Genomic DNA, 17,148 nt, shown 5'->3' with positions numbered 1-17,148 from the left:
TGGCCATGTTCAACATGGGCATGAACGTAACATTAAAATTAATGCATTCATTTCAGGCCAGTCAGCCTCTCCTCCATTCCTGGAAGGCAGAGGGACAACTTGTTCTGGATGCCATCACCAAGCAATTGGAAGACAAGGTTATCAGGAGTAGTCAGCATGGATTCACCAAGGAGAAATGATGCTCAACCAACCTGACAGCATTCTATGATGTCCTCAACAGCTGAGTAGGTGGGGGTGAGCAGTGGATGTTGTGTACCTTGACTTCAGCAAGGTGTGGACACTGTCTCCTACAGCATCCTCATTATGAAACTTAGAAAGTGAGGGACAGATGAGTGGATGGTGAGGTGGGTTGAGAACTGAGACTGGCAGAGCTCAGAGGGTGGTCATCAGAGGCACAGAGTCTGGTTGGAGGCCTGAAACTAGCAGTGTTCCCCAGGCAACAGTGCTGGGTCTGATCTTGTTCAACATCTTCACCAGCGACCTGGATGAAGAGATAGAGTCCACCCTCAGCAAGTTTGCTTATGGTACAAAGCTGGGAGGAATGGCTGGCGCTCTGGCAGACTGTGCTACCATTCAACAGGTCTTGGACATACCGGAGAGTTGGGCAGATTGGAACCTGATGAGGTTTGTCAAGAGCAAGTATAGAGTCTTGCACCTGGGAAGGAATAACCACATTAATCAGTACAGGGTAGGAGAGGAGCTCTGCAGAGGAGGACCTGGGTTTCCTGGTGGGCAGCAGGTTGGCCATGATCCAGTAGCGTGTCCTGGTGGCCAAGAAAGTATCTTGGGGTGCATTAAAAAGAATAGCCAACAAGTTAAGGGAAGTGATCCTCTCCCTGCTCTGCCCTGGGGAGGCCACATCTGGAGTACTCTGTCCAGCTATGGGCTCCCAGTTCAGAAAAGAGGGATCTCCTAGGAGTCCAGTAGAGGACCACAAAGATGTTAGAGGGCCTGAAGCATCTCCTGTATGATGACAGGCTGAGCAACCTGGGTCTGTTCAGCCTGGAGATAAGAAGACTGAAAAGGGATCTGATTAATGTTTATAAATATCTAAAGGGAGGTGGGAAGCAAATGGATGAGGCCAGGCTCTTTTTGGTGGTGTGTAGCAATAGGACAAGGAGCAATGGCCTAAAACTTGAACATAGGAAGTTCCATACTAACATGCAGAAGAAATTTATGGTAGGGGTGATGGAATACTGGAACAGGTTTTCCAGAGAGCTTATGAAGTTTCATTCTGTGGAGATATTCAGGACCCATCTGGATGCCTACCTGTGTGATCTGCTGTAGAAAACCTGCTTTAGCAGGGGGGTTGGACTCAATGATTTTGTGAGGTCCTTTCCAACCCCTGTGATTCTGTTATTGAAACTTTCTGAAACAGCACTGTGTTGGGTGTATTTCAAGAAGTTTTCTGTTATTTCACTACACATGCTTAAGATATCTTGAAGTACCAGTTTCCTAAATGTTAATACATTAGTGTTGTTTTGTCCCTGATTCAAAAGGCAGTAAAACAAGCCTCTTGATACCTGTCAGCCATGTGCATCAGTCGTACTGAACTACAGAGCTATTTTAATACTAATTGTGTGCCCAGTGATCAACCAGACACAGTAAAAATGTAACCACCTTATGCTTGCCTTAGAGGATAAGGCAGTGTACATCTTGGCTGGCTCTGTGCGGAAGATCTGAGCATGTGAGCTGGCACTCAGAGAGACCTAGGCCAGCACTGGAGCTGACTATAAATCATTCTTCAGATGTTCAGAAAATGCCAATCTCACTTGAAAATTGATCCATTTATTTTCCTGATTACAAAAATAAATAACCCTTCTACTCTGGCTATACTGAAGCAGAATTGTTAAACTGGAGCAAAAAGGATTATTTGAACAATTACATGATTGATGGAATTTTAAACTTACTTTATGCTAAAACTGCCTCCCAGTTTCAGGATACTAAATTAAGATATTATTACCTGATATTGCACCAAATGCTTTCTTTAAATGGATTTTGATCTTTCTTTAATCAGAACTTGGATGGTTTGTTGTTGTTTCTGTAGCTTGGGATAAGGAACTCCTTTTTTGACATGTCAGAAATTCTGGTGGCAGCAGGGGAGTAGCTTCCCCCCTGGGCCACAACACAGCATCTTGACACAGAAACCCATAAGCCCCAGCTACAACTTTCATTTCAGCAGCCTGTTAAGACCTGCAAGACCAAATTCTGCAGTGAATCCACTGCAGTGTGCTAAGCTACAGGCGTGCATCCTGCCTGCACCATTTTTTTTCCAAGCCTACCCTCCTGATGTTACATTGAACTACATTCTGTAAGCATTTTTAAAGATGCTGAAAATAATTACTCTAGCATATGCTACAGAAACACTGTTAATTTATCTTAACTTGTTTCAAACAATCATTTCTTCCAGAGCCTACCTACCCCAAATCCAGTCCTGGACCAGAATGTTCCTTCACTGCAATCTATAGTTTCACATCTGTTTGCTGGGGGACGTGGTATGGTGAAATGCTTGCTTTGCATGCTCATTTCCTCATTTCCAGTCTTGCTTCTTGGTTATTTTTGTGGTAATTCTTTGTACATGCTGGTAACCACTACCTAAACATGAACTTGTTCGCAGACTGAAGTTTTAGCTGCATCACATTTTCAAGGCCACGCATAGGGAAGAGCGTCAGATCTGATAAGTTCACTGGGGAAAAATGAAGACTGAGCATTATTAGGGCATGTGACTGAGCGTCAGAATTGTCTGAAAAAGCACAGGCAAACAGCTCAGAATAAGTCAGTGGTGTAGGACCCATCAAACTCATTACACAGCAACTTTCTTGTATTCTTGTATAGTACAGGAAAACGTGTCTGAATGAGATTCTAGACAGAATTTTAAAGTAATCAGAGATATCAAACGTACATGTTTCATATACAGGTTCAAATATGTATAAATGAGGTTAAATATGTAGGTCAGAGAAATGTACAAAGCTGGTTTCAGACATGCAAAGCCTCCAGGCGAGCTCCTTTGCTATCAGTAAGTACTGGGGAAGATGTTGGTTAGTGTGGGGGCAGTCAGGAGGACAGGATGGAGACATGTTCACTGGGTAGGTGGAAATATATTAAAACCACAGACGGTTATTTAGAAGCAAACTTGCTTCTTTGAAAGGCAGAAGTGATGTGGAAGTTCCACATGCTTGTGACATGCCACATGGCTTGGAGAAGTCACCTCCACCAGAAGAACAAGCACTGAGATGACAAGTTCTCTTGCCATGCAAAGAGAGAAGTTCAATTAGTTTTTTTTTTTTTTTTTTTTTTAATGCATTCCTCCGCAGCTGGCAGGAGATGCAGTAGAATTAAACTTGCTATGGCCTGAACATACTGAATGTTGACTTAGAAGATGGCTGGCTGTCAAGAAGCCCAGTGGTGGGGATTCATCACATCAAATCACAAAAATACTTCTTTATGTAACCATTGCCCAGTCTTGCTGAGCAGAGTTGGCCAGGAAATAACAGAGATGTTCTAGCCTCTTGGTATGAATACTGCCTTAGAGCTGCCATTTGACCTACTCTCTTGGTCAAACTACAGAAGGGAACAGGGTGAACTTGCCTGAGGTTCTGACTGATTGTAATCACAATTAATGATTAATGGTAACTCTAGTTAGTTGCAAATGTGGTATTTGAAAGGTATTTGAAGGAATGGTGACAGAGGTTCTGACTCAGAGCACCTAACTAACACAGATAAAGATGGTCCTGAGCCTAGCCCCTGAAAAAAAATGGAAGAAGCTTGAGGATCATTCTCATTTACACATGGCTTCAGAAAACATTTAAAGATCAGTGCTAGAACTAAGATTATATCGGGGGCAAAGTAAACAGAAGTGGTATGGAATAAGAGCTGGAATAAGAGTTTCTTACTTCATAGCACCTCTTAGTCAGGAATATCCAACCCAGGCACTATACCCTGTTAGGAATGCTGCAGCTTAAGCATCAGTGTTTTCTAACCCCAAGTCACCTTTCTCCTGGTTGTAGAATTATGGATCATTTAGTCTTTCCCCTTCGTTCTGATTTCTGGGATTCTGGGAGGTCTGCTTGTTGGTCCTCACTTCCAAATACAGGATCTGGCCTCAGCCCTGTGCTTCTGTCCATGCTTTGCAGGAGTTGTAGGGTGGTAACTACTGGTCACCGCTGTCCTGAGTTGTGGCCTACTCTAGTCTGAATCCACAAGTTACCTTTAGAGACACATTATACCCTGTGTCCATTTCTGTGGTTCCCCAGGATGCTTGAAATGTAAAATGGTGGGTTCAGGATGTTCCTCTTGTATTGCCGCTGCCAGGAGGCAGCACTCTCCCAGCCCCAGCATCGCTGCAGCACACCTGGGGCCTGGCACACCTCAAATCATTTAATAGCTCAGTGTTAAGCCTTCCCAGAGACCTTTCTGCCCCTCTTCAGCGCCTGAGAGCAGCCCTCTTTTGTGGGAGGTGCTGGATGGGCTGTGGTGCAGAGCTGTACTGCTCTGGTTTTGCAGACCCCCGCTTTCACCCTGCTGGGGAATTCTCAGACTGACAGCTGTGGCCAGAGGGCAGTTCTCTGTGAAACCCAGACATACTCAGTTCCTGTGAGAAATTTATCTTCCTTTTTGTGCTTTTTTTTTTTTTTTTTTTTTTTTCAAAAAGCCAGTTCTGCTGTGACTGGCTGCCCTCCTCTAGGAATCAAGAGGTAGCTGGGGCTGGAAATGGGCTTTGGTGTCCCCACTGCCATCCAGCTGGGTACACTGAAAGGACAAGCCTAAGAAATGCCAAAGGTGGATCTAGCAAGTACCTCATGAAGGTACTTTGTGTGATTTCTCACATGTTCAGGGCAGACCCACAGGACTCTTGTGTGCTTTGGAGATGACACGAGTGTTTGAAAGGCACACAGCTGCACAGCCAGCTGGGGGCTGTCTGTCTGAAAGTAACGGCCTCTTGGTTCTCAGCTCAGAGAGTTCTGTCACAGAGGTGTAGCAGGTGTGAGTGCTGTCGGCACCAGGATCCTGCTTCCTGTTAGCCACAGACAGAGAGGAGGAACATCCAGCAAGTGCCTTCATGCAGAGGTAAATCACAAAAACGACTTGGGTGTTACCGCACCTTACTAGCTGTGACCCAATAGAGAGTGACCCACATGAAGGCCCCAGCACTGCACACAGGTGGGCCATGCCCAGTTGGATGGAGGCCATCCTCACACTGCTGGCCCTTGGACATGCCTTGGGCTTGGCCCAGGACTGGCAATTCAGCATAGAAAGTGACCTGAGTTTCTCATCATTCTGCCAAGTTTAACCACCAGTGCAGCAGTGACAATGGGACTAGGCAGCAACAACACATTCCCAAATCTCTTAACAGCCCTATTTCTGCCAGTGGCAATATAAATGCAGCAGCTGAAGAGGAAGCAAAGTCTTGGCCCTCTGCTCTAGCCAGCACCTTGGAAACGTTAACAAAGAGAACAAATTGCCACTGTGTTTGCAAAGCTCTGCCAGGTAAGGATGCTTTTCCATACCTTTATTGTCTGGGGCACTCATATATCATTAGGGAAATGTGAGTTTAAATTGCCTTCGTCTCTGACTGGGAAAGGTGTGACCCCCCCACCTCCTGCAAACCCACTAGCTAGCAGATTTTAATATGTTATATACAGCCACTGACTCCCAGAGTGGTGGTGTCTGAGCATTCAAATCTGCTCTGACAAAGGCACTGCATAAATTTTCTTCTCCAGACAACTGCCCTTAGATGTTAACGACAGGGGCTTTTTTACCCATTGTTTTACAGCTTTTGATGTGTTTGTTTTCTGTTTTCAGATAAACAGTCTCATAGAAATCATATCATGACAGTCTCAAGCAAAGCCAATTTTCTGATGTTTTACTGTTACCCAGCAGCTACCCAACAGACGTTTTCCCATTGCTTTTGTGACAATGCTTACTTTGTTTTCCAGTTTTAATGAGTTACATGCAGCTATGCCTGCTTCTTTCTTGACATGTTGTTTTCCCATTGCTGCACCAGCTCCTAATGTTATTCTAACACCCAGTAAAATTGCTCAGCTGGCAGCAGATGTGAATCTACCCCAGCAGATTCTCTCTCTCAGATGTGTACAATACAAAACTACACTGTTCTGTATAATCCATGCTGGTTTTGAGCTGCCCTGGGCTTACCTTGAAAGAAAATAAGAAAATATGAGTGTATTTTGGCCTGTTCTTAAAAAATGCAAGAGACGGCCTTCTCAGACACTGCCTAGCTTTGCTGCAGTTCTATCTCAATAGAAACTGCTTTTCTGAGTGTAGAAGTAATATTTAAAGGGTCTAGGTTTATCTTCAGTATCCTTAATGACTCACTGTCAGTTTTCTCATGTCAGAGTATTTCAGAACCTGTATCTGTATTAATCTGGAAGTGATAGAAACAGCTGCATGTCTGAGCTACAAATGAACCCAGGACAACATTGCTAAGCACAGAGAGGGAAAGAAAGGGCCCTTTTCAAGCATACTGAGAATAATGTTTAACAGGAAGCTGGCATGAAACTGTATTGGCTCAAATATTTTATACACAATACGTAACCACCTTTTGCGTATGGTAACAATTGTGTGAGATGTGAGAAGGTGGCACAAAAAGTGTATTAGTACAATGCCAACACCTCTTGAGTTTTGTGGGATCTCGAGGAGCTTCCCATGTTCTCAGCTGTGTTGATATGGCTTTTTATTGTTTCATATGTAACTAAAACCACTGGCGATCTGCCACTGTGGCTAAGAATATCAGTATTCTCCTTTCCTTGTCTTTGTGAAAGAGGTAGTCTTATCCTTAAAGGGAATCACTGAAAGAAGATTATCAGCAAGACAGATGAGACCTAACTTCCCATGGAGCTGCCTTAGTCCCTTCTTCCTCAGGTTCACCTTCAGCTCCTTCATACATATCCTACACAGTTTCATTGCATCCTCTGTCTGATTCAGAGCTGCATGCCTTAACAAACCAGCCAAAATATGCATATGCACTGGTCAAATAGCTGCTCCCTCTTCAAACAGAGAAGATGCAGGATTGTGCCTGTCTTTCCCTCACCAAGAGGCACTAAATTGGGCTTCTTTCCTCTTTTCAGCTGCCAGCTTTCACAGAACTTGTAAGAATGTCAGTCTTATAGACCTTGCATCCCTTCTGTAGTTGGATGTAGTAGTTGGCTGTATCACTGATTTTGGAGGTGGGAGGCAGGCAGATGGCACAGTTGCACAGGGGTTGTTCCCTTACACAACCAGGCTAAAAGGGAAGAACAATGTGGGAGTACAAAGAAGTTTTCAAGTGTTGCATATGTTGAAAGATTGAGTTGTGTAACTCAGCTACATGGAAACAATCTGCTAAAATTATGTTTAAAAGATAACCAAAGAATAAGGAATAATGTTTTAAAACGTGTTTTGTGATTGTCAAATATAAACTCCATTAGCATGCTTTTACAGTTCCTCCTCACAATTCTCTTTATGTCTGCACTCTCAGGACATTTTGCTTTGTTTATTTTGTTTTCTCCTCCTCTTCTTTTGCTGTACTTAAGCAGTAATGACAGACTACATTTCTGAATAACCTATAACCACAGTGGTATATGAAAGAAGACTGTAAGTCAGAGTAAAGTTTGCTTCCTGGAAAGCAGTGATGTAGATAAGAAAGTGCAGATGACTACAGATGACAGCAGAAAACCTGGTCTGCAGTGCTACTTGTTAGATCAAAGACAAGGACAACTCTTGGTCTTATGAGCAGAAGAACATCCAAGTGGCTTAAGGATGAAGTGTTATCCCAATGATGCATTAAGGGGAGCAAAAAGGAGCAGTTTTCCTACTGCTGATGTGCATGTTTGGAAAAGCAGCATAAGTGGGAAAGAAACCTAAACAGAAGTGATTTGGTGGGAGGATATACTTGAGGAAATCAAATGCATATCTCTGAAGAGAAGACTAGTAATTTTTGTTTTTCTTCACAGGAAAAAATGCCTGAGGTTTGCCTTGGTGATGGCCTAGGTGGTTACAATTCTGGAGCAGAGATTTCTGACTGCAGGTTATGCTACCAAACTAAAAAATAAAAAATAAATCCACAGTGAAATTTGAAGCTGCCTGAAGAAATTAAGAGTAGAAATAGTGGGAATCAGAAGAAAAATACCCTTGTGATAAAATAAGGCAGGAAAAAAGTATGCCAGCAGCCCAGCAAAGACATTGTGCCCACCTCATCTGTCTCAGGAAGGGGAAATAAAAAAGTTGGCACGTCTAAAGCCCAAACACATCCGTCCTACCTGACCTGCACTTTCATCCATCCTAACGATCTTCATCCTCAGTGTCCAGGGATGATGGGAACTGCCTGTCTGAATGTATTGGTGAAGTGTATCTGAAGGGATAGGTCAAAAGTGCAGCTTTTCATTAGGCTCTCGCCTAACTCACACCTTGCTCTGACAGGCTAACTCTTGCCTGAAGTTCTCCTGAAGTCATAGAAGAGCTGCAGTATACACCTTACATCTTTGACTTTAGCAGTTATATACATATTCTTATAGAAATTTTGGTGCCTATCTGGGGTTGCCTTAGGTTTTAAATGTCAGCCCCAGTGCATCCAGTCATTGTCATCCCAGAAGGTTTTCTCCATCTAGTGAGGCTATAGTTTGAAGATTAAAGGTCTGGAAGGAAAAAAGCAGAAAGGGAAGGGTTGCCTAATACTAGTGTAGGCTTTTGTTAACTGATACTTGCACCGAAAGAGTCAAGTCAGTTTCTGGTTGCAGCCTATGCATTGTGCCAAAGTCCAACATGATGTACTTCTTCTGCACTGTGTGGATGCACTTCAGGTGCTTCAGCACACATATACAGAAGAAATTTATACTTGTTTTCATAAGGACATTGGTATTTATTCCTGGAAGAGCTTATTTATTATTAGTAGCACTGATGTTGACATTATTATTCCATTACCTTAGAGAGTGAGGCAAGGACATATCAGTGGCACAGGAGGAAAATGTAGCTCTTTTGTTCTGGATTTTCACAGTATGCATGCAGCACATTTTCTTGGGAAACTGAGAATAGCACCCATTGTTTCCCACTTCAGGTTCAGATTCCTAAAAGACTTGTAATCAGCAGCCATCTGGTTGCTGTTTAGTGTCCCAGATGAAATGAAAATGGTGGCCTGAGCTCTGTGTCCAGAGAACAGGTGTCCATATCATTGAAAATTACCAGAGTAATTGGTAAAAAGGCCATAATCTCTGGGGTATATGCAGTCTAAGTAACCTTTCCATAATGAAAGGGGTTAATTTAATTTTTTTAGGCCATTACACTATGGAGGATTTCTGCTTTGTTTTGTTTGCAAACAGAAACAACTTGAGTGTCCCTAATGCCATCTTTTGGGTATTATTGTATTTCTAATATTGAGCCTCACATGGCAGGTGCTGTGTCCCTGTTCTGAGATTCCTAGCCTGGAAATAAATGCACTTGCCGCTTTAAAGGAGACAAAATACAAAGGAAAACAGACCTTTTTAAAAAAAGTTCATGTATTCTTCCTCACTGCTATTTTTAACTGTTTGCTAAACTGTCAGGGTGAGAACAATGACATAATTCTTCTAAAGCTTAAATCACAAATTAAGAGCAAAGAATATTTTTAGCAGGAACAGATTTGTAGTGGGTTTTCTACATTTTCTATGAGTAGAATTTAAATTAGATTCAGTAGTTCATTAGTCTTTGCTTTTCAGAGCCATTTGATAATAATACTGTCCAGAAGGAACCTGTTTGCTGTTCATTTATAAATGTAAGCAACCCCAACTGGTCTATTTTTCAACATACTGAAGAGCTTGGATTGCACAGAACTGTATGCTTTGGTATATGTATTCAGAACAGAGTATTTATATTTTGGGGGCAGGAACCTTAACTTTACTAAAAACCTGAAAATGTTTCAAATCTGACCTATAGCTTTAACATGTGAAAGGCAGACTGACTTTCCTCTCTCAACATCATAGCAAATACTGAACACTGAACCACGCCTGTGGTTAGTCCTGTCTGCAGTCCCTCCATCATGACACTTATCCCTTTAGTTACCTAGAAAATACTGGTGACTTGTTTCTACAGAGAAATACAAGCTTGTATTTCATTCACACTTATTTCAGTTGAAGTTGATGTACTAATGTCCTTTTTAAACAAAAGGAATATTTTTATTCAAGGACTCAAGCTTAGCAGCATCCAGGAACAAAAGGGAAGAAACTCAGATTTTGTCCATATACTCCTCCATTTTAGTTCAGTATAAAAGCCAAACATTTTCTTAGTTTAAACACGATGGGTGGAATATCTAGCTCATTGGTTCCTCTGTGAACACTTGCTCTGAAATGTAGGAAATAGGCAGTAAGTGCAAGTTACATAGAAGGATCTAGATATTAGAAATTCTGACTTCTAGCAGTTACTGATTTCATCCATGTCTTCAGATGAGGTGTATTACTGGAGGGACCATTTATTCACATGTTTGAAGATATCAGAAACCAATCAGCCTAAGAAACGAAGATGCCAAAAAATTGTGACTAAATAAACGCTTATCTTCTCTTTGCCTCCATTCTTTTTTCATCTCTGAGCAAGAATCTTCAACTTCACCTCCACTAAATTGTCAGAAGCATTGTGGGTTAATTTTCTTCAAAGGCTCTTTGAGATCTTTATTTTGTATAATGTGATGAAAATCAGCCATATTTTCATATATATCAGTCTTGGGAAAGTGGAGATGGTGGAAAATGAGTTGCTGTTAATAGGAGTACGTATGAGCGAGAAACTGATCAGAAAGCAGAGGTGCCTGCAGGATATTTTGCAGGGGCTGGGAGGCAAAGGCAGGGATGGCAGCTGAGCTGCTCAGCTTTCACAGCTCTGCTCAGCAGTACACCACTGTGCCACACACAGGTGGTCCCACAGCCCATGGCAGTGCTCTCCCTCTCCTTTCCCACTGCAGAGGGAAGGGCCCCACTCATGACACCAAAGCCCTGTAAGATTGCACATCTGCTCATACCTTTTTCCTTTTCTCTACTTGCTTTGTTTATCCTCCCCAGAACAGGCAGCTCGCTCTTCCTTTGCTCTCCTTGGTTCATGCCACAGAACCCTAATTTATTCAGTCCTCCACGTATCCTGCTGCTGCTACTTCTGTGATGGATTTTATTTATAAAAGTGTTGTATAGGCTTAAAGACACTTTATTGTTCAATTTTTTTATATTAAGAAAGAATTCCTGATCACAGGATTTATGTTTCATCGTGGGCTTTTAAACTCAATTAGATGTATCTAAATGAAAGCAACTGGAGGAAGAAGATACCCACACTTTTCTTAATCTGTCCTCACAATTCTCTGCAATGCCACTTTCTTTGCAGTAAATCTGTTCTCTATTCACAGCATGCAACCACGCTATGGGCTCAACACGCTTTCTTTCAATGCACTCAAGGAAAATGCTGTTTGATTTCATATATCAACAAAAAGTCAGTACATGATTGTCAGTCCTGCCAAGACAAAAGAGCAGTTGGCATTTGCCTGAATAATGCTTGTGTGACCTTGCCTCTGATGTGGTTAGTCTGGAGGGTGACTAACGTTCAGGTTTTCTTAGCAACTCCATTATGTCAACATTTCCTGCTTGCAATAGTCATGGGTTTTTCTTGCATTGAAATGAGCTGGGTTGGGCAATGTGGCCTCTTGCTGGGCAGTCTGGAAAGGGGAGGCTACAAACTGCACAGATGAATCCACTGTCATGGATTCCCTCCATCTTCCACCCACACGGTGTTTTGCTTTCCTGGTTGTTCCACAGGCACCTCTCCTTCTCAATTTTATTTTCCATTACCGGAAGTGGAGTTAAAGAATGAAAGGGAAACACAGAGGGGAAAGAAATGAGAGTGGAAATGATCATGACAAGAAATTTTCCCAGCTGCTTAAATAACCCCTGAAGAGTGAGGTATTCCTTTTCTGTTTTTAAAATTTTAAAGCTTATTTGTTTCCACAGGACCCTTGCTGACATTGGTGAAAGTGATAATGACCAAAAAGGACTATCATCATGCCGTTCCATTTCTGAAAGTTGCATCTCTTTGCTGTGTTCTGACACAAGTTGTTAAAAAAAATTTGCCACAATTGTGCCTGAAGAGCTGAACAGCAAAATTTGAAAAACCAGTAACCAACCTGCCAGTTTTAGTAAGAATGATTCATTTGTACATGCAGTCCACTCATAAAAAATCATCAGAATTGGCTTCATCGGTTTATGCTGTTTGCTGTATTTGTTCTCTCTTCCCATCCAGGAAAAATTAGTTTTACTTTTCATTCCAAAAGCACAAGCACATGACAATGCTTCTATTTCTTTCTTTTTTTTTTTTTTTTTTCCCAAAGGCAAGTTCCATTTTCCTGTGTTAGCTGCCCAGAAAGCTGTGTGCCGAGGCTCTTGAGTTCAGCGTATGCTGTTACTGGTTCAGGTGTTCCAGAGTGGAGAAAGAAAGTCCGACATCATTTGCATCAGTTTCAGATGGAAGGTGGAAAAGTCGAATTTGACCCAATTTCAGGTCAGGAGATTTGTAGACAGCATGGTAGTACAGTGATAGGGTCTAACCTGCTGTACTGGGAATCTCTGGAGTAGATTTAAAAGCGATAATATATCATTCATAGTCACCAGTTGATAGTCAAAATCTGAAGACTATAATTATAGAAATCAGGTAAGAGCTCAGCTTAGTGGTTGCACCTACTTTACTTGGCACAGGAGCCAAGTCTCTCAGGAGAGCCAACATCCTATTAACCCCTCCTGCCTTCCCTAGTGTGATGCCCACAGTTGGTTTACTTCCCTGGAAAAGGTCGCTAGCCTTGGAAACTGATGAGGAAAACTGACTATCTAGGGAATATGGGGAGTCAGCTTGTTGTCTTGAACCAAAACCTTACTGAGGATGATTCTGGTGATCTAAAAACTAGCAAAATGTTTGCCTCGTGCTTCAGTGCAATGTTAGGCTGCAGTACACAGGTAGCATAACGGGAGACAAAACCCTTTCACATAACTTTTTCAGCAAACCAAAGTTCCTTGACTCAGTATTCAAGTAAGAACATAAGCTGCAAATTCTTAAGCCTCTCTGAAAAGTGTTTTTCTCCTCTGCAGTGGAGGTCTACGCTGGATGACACAGAAACAGCAGAGCCCTGTGGCTCACAGCTGTATGATCTGCTTGTTTAGTATTGTAAAGGCCCAGCAAACAATAGCCCCATCTTCTTCTGGTGTACAAATTCCCCAGGGAGATGTCCTCTTATAAAACTAGGCCATGACTCCATTTATTGAGAAAAAAAGAAAAAAGAAAAAAAAAAGAGAGAGAAAAAAAAAAGATTGTTCACACTGCAAAAGACATGAAGTGCTTAAACAGGGTTGCAAGGGATAGAGGAAGAGAATATATAATCCCAGTGGCTTCACAGTTATACATATCTTACTAAAATGTGCTGTGCTAGCCAACCCTACCAAAAATACACGTTCCCATGCACTGCTTAGTTTCCCTTTAGAAGATGTTGAACTAAATGCTTCTTTCTCACACACAGTTCTTGCATTGTACAAGAAAGAAATGGCTTTTGAACTTTTTAATATATGAGAATTAAGCCCAATTGTCAGGTATGTTTCTAAAGAGTGAAAGAAATAGAGAGGAATCAAGGGTTATCATGACCCGAGGAGCAAGGAACCCAAGAAGTGACTGTGCTCCGTATCTCATGACAAGTACAGTATCTAAAGAGAATGAGTCCTGTGAAATGATTTGGTTTTTTTTTTTTTCAAGAATAGGAAAAAAAAAAGTGAAACAGCTGAATCACTGAAAATAAACAGGAATTTGAGATTACGACCACAGACATCCAGTGTCTGACACAAAATGCTGAGTAAGGTTGAAAAGATTCCTCTGCTTGCAAACAGGAACTGCTTACTAACCTACTTGCTTTGCTCTGATATATTTTTAAGTGAAATGTCATAATCCTTGGGGTCAGTTGTTCGTCTGACAAAATACACGTCAAATGTTATCAGTTGCCCCAAATCACAAGTGCTGCTGAGGGTGTCTGCACTAAATTCAACTTCCTAGCACGGTGCTCATTAACCTGCCCCCCCCACACCACCATCACCACCACCAAAACAAAATGTAGTATGAAGTACGACTTCCAGAGTAATTGTACTCAGGGAGAAAAAAAAACAACAGACAGAGTGAGCCCCTGTAGAAGCGAAGAGGTTGCACAGAGCTGAACTGACTGATCAGGTACATCTATAGTATGATCTAATCGTTCTGGTAATAGCACTGAGAACCTATGCTTGAAAACAAAGAACGTCAGACAATTCTCCACATCCTGGGGAATTAATATTATTTCACTTCAGTGGAAGTAGCCTGCCTGACATACATGCAGTTCCTGGTCCCATACTGGCCTATTCTGTCCTTAATCATTAAGCTTAGAAGTTTAAAAGTACGGTTTAAATATTCAAAGCTAATACCGCACATTGTTCCAGAGTGACCGTGATTTTAAAGGAGACATCTGGGCAGCCGAGAATAGGGGATTCAATGATGTAAAATTATTTAATGGAGTTGGATGAATTATTCATTGTGCATAATTCATCTGACCAATGTGGGAATCCCTCTCCTTATAAATTATTCATATATATATATTTTTTTTAATTTAAAATTATTATTCAGCGTGCTTTCACATTTATCAAGGCTTAGATTTTGGCTGTGCATATATCGGGTATGTCGAAGGCTGTAAACAAAAGATCTTTTATGTCGCACTGGCTGCCTAAATTTATTTTTCTTTCTTCTACTTGTTATGATATTTCAAGGTAGTGTGAACAAAAAAAGCCCCGTGAGTTCCAAACTGAAAGAAAGAAGTGAGAGAGCATGAAAGTTCCTTGTCCAGACGTTAGGTCATGAATGTTTGCACTGTTTTATGCATTAACAGCTAAAACATGAGGAAGGAATCAATTTCCATATGCAGCTTTCTATATTGAGCAATGTTTAACAAAAGCGCAGAGCAACACTTCCTGCTACTCTGCGGTTGCAGTAGTATTGAAATAGTGGGTAAGTCACTTCCTTGGCCCCTTGTACAAAACACTCTGCTTTTGGACCAAATGAAGCGTTTATTAAGTTTTACCTGAGATAGTACAATTTGATCCTACTAGATTTTCTGATTTGCAGACCTCCCTTCTTTCCAAGCAGACCTGCAGCTCATTTGGAGAGAATCTAAGCCTGCTGCCTATTGGCTTGCTTTTCTGTTGGTGAATCTCACAGGAGGGTCCACTGATCATAAATTAAAAATGGTAAACAAGACAACAGTGTTGGAGCATGCTTTTAAATGAGATCTGTGGTTTCACGTGCAGAATGCACTTGCTCATTTGCAGGATACAGTATCTGAATTACTTAAAATGAGGAAAAGAACGCATATTGTCATATACCCGTAAAGCCAAAGTGCTAATTCGGGAAGGATGAGATTTTCATACACTGAATGATATGGGGAGATGTTATTTATCTTTCTCAATGTTCAAACAAACAAACAAACAAACAAAAAAAAACCTAAACCAAACCAAGAGTGTTCAGTCATTGCAAACACCACTGTAAACCATATTCTGAATTAATGCATTAAAAAATCATGATCTGTATATCAAAAATAAAAGTATTTTCAGTTGTTGCTGGGCAGTCCAAAATCTTACATGCATCTTTATGCATCTTTATGCATCTGTGCTCTTCTGGGACATTCTCATTACAGCTCAATAATCTGATTAATCCATTATCTGCACTTAGCTTTTATCTAGACAGAGGGGCATATTGATTTCCAAGCAGCACACAAATTGACAAAGCAAGGAGTGCAATCTGAACATAAGTATTCCCAGCCATTACATTTATGCCAAAGATTCACAAGGCCTTTCTTAATCTGGACGTGTTTCCTTATGAGTAAACAGCCTCATTTATAGAAAAATGTGTCATACTCGGCAGTCAATGCTTATGTGAAGATTCTCACTTGGGTGACAGCTTTAAAACACTCGGGCGTGTAGTTCCCAATGATAGCATAAAAAATTCTTCCTATTTCTTCCATATTAGCACCGATTTATTAAGATGCCCCCTTCTACAGTGAGTGCACTTATGATATGCTTATCTGTAAAGGGTAGGATAATTCCAGCAGACCAATGTAACTGCCGCTTAAGAACATTGATGTGTAACACACACCATATTGGCAGAGAGGTCCATCTATGGCATTAGTTTGTGTCCACCAGTGGCCCATATTGAATGACTACTGGAAAGGTAAATCAAGAAAGGACGCATATATGACATTTTCCCCCATGGTCCAAAAATCTATGGACTTCCAGAGACAAAGAAGTGTTTCTGTATTCAAAAATAACCTGTGGTGATTTTCTCTTCTGTGAATTTGTTTAGTCACTCCTTAAATATATCTACATATTTTTGCATACATAAGATCTTATTGTGAAGAAGTCCACACTGTACTTTGTTCAGCTAATATATAAGAGAGTGCAGTCTAACTCCAGATCTCTTCATGGTACTTACGAGTTTACTGATACCTACATCTTCTGACTTGCTTCTTTCTAGTCTCAGTCTTATTTCCTTTCTATGCTGTTTTCACTCATCTGAGTCTATTCCGGACTCTATCTGGGAGCTGGTGTTATATTTGTATAAATGGATGTTGAATGTTGTGCCACCCTCAAAGCAGGTAATCTTGGCCATAACAAGAAAATGGAGACATAAGGATACCCCCAAACCCAAATTCAAGTGGGTTGTCTCTTGTGGAGTTTCTGAAGGAACAAATATGCTTGCTGATAGAGGTGCTTTGCTGGATAATTCCACTTGCCTGACTTTCTCTACAAAACAATTGCATCACTGCCAAAATGTAGCCTGTGTAGAGAATTCCATGCTCAACTGCTAAGCTCTTGTTAGAATTGGCAGAAAACTTGCATTGCTGTACTTTTTCAGCTGAGCTTGAATGCTAAGCTCAGCTTCCATGACCACTACTGCTCAGCAGAGGCTCACCGCCAGTATGAAACTCAGACTAAGAAGGGTGGCTGAAATATTCACAAACACATTTTCACGTTACACATGGTTGCTCTCTGCACATGCATTTCCAATTGCATGGAAATTAGTTGTTTCCTACTTGGTGTTATTTCTACATTATCTGCTTGGCTCTTACTCCCACTCCTGCAGCCAGACTGCTAGGAG

The 17,148-nt window shown here is 41.4% G+C and overlaps 1 long non-coding RNA gene across 1 annotated transcript; it reads left to right on the top strand.

The window, feature by feature from the left end:
* The first annotated feature begins 5,009 nt into the window (after positions 1 to 5,009).
* LOC121108362 lies at positions 5,010 to 8,068 on the top strand. The gene is made up of 3 exons (XR_005842828.2): positions 5,010 to 5,067; positions 5,354 to 5,487; positions 7,950 to 8,068. It is a non-coding gene; the product is annotated as an uncharacterized LOC121108362 (long non-coding RNA).
* Positions 8,069 to 17,148: the final 9,080 nt, after the last annotated feature.

The sequence above is a fragment of the Gallus gallus genome, chromosome Z (assembly GCF_016699485.2).
Source record: "Gallus gallus isolate bGalGal1 chromosome Z, bGalGal1.mat.broiler.GRCg7b, whole genome shotgun sequence".
In the NCBI taxonomy this organism is placed as follows: Eukaryota; Metazoa; Chordata; class Aves; order Galliformes; family Phasianidae; genus Gallus; species Gallus gallus.
Note: the sequence above shows the minus strand (reverse complement) of the source record. Positions and strands in the feature narration are given on the sequence as shown.